The following is a 541-nucleotide window of genomic DNA, read 5'->3' as shown; positions in this document are numbered from 1 at the left end:
GATGGCTGAGTCAGATGATGAATACCCTGTTACTGTGATTCTTCCTGAGTTAGCAAACTTTCTGCTTTTCCTGACTCAGACTTGAGATCAACCAGTAACAAGTCTGCTACTAAGGCAGTCAACGCCTCCCATGCTCACAAGTACTTCACTAAAAATCGACTGTTTTCTTCCTTTTTCTAAATCACAGACTGCTTCTGAGTCATGTGATGATTCTTCCGCTCCTTGGTTAACCAGTTCATTCCAGTATGGGAGTAGGTCCACCACACACCCACACTTGACCTATGATCAATGTCCCAGTGGACTTCCAGTTCCCTCAAGGGTCAGCCCTCCAACTGACTACACATCAGAAAGTTGGTCTTTAAAATCAGTCACCAACATGCTCTTGGCTAGCATCTAAGAGACCAGAATCTCTAAAGACGCCATAGCCCAAAGAGCTACTGTGTGTACTGTATTCTAGGTATTGTCTGACTGCGCTTGGTTTTAGACTTCACTGGGCCCTGAACTCCACTTCTGAGGTTGTGCTTCCACACCTGACCGCCTA

The sequence above is a fragment of the Simochromis diagramma genome, unplaced genomic scaffold (assembly GCF_900408965.1).
Source record: "Simochromis diagramma unplaced genomic scaffold, fSimDia1.1 OVJJ01000421.1, whole genome shotgun sequence".
NCBI classification, from domain to species: Eukaryota; Metazoa; Chordata; class Actinopteri; order Cichliformes; family Cichlidae; genus Simochromis; species Simochromis diagramma.
The sequence above is the reverse complement of the archived record's forward strand: the minus strand, read 5'-3'. Positions refer to the sequence as shown.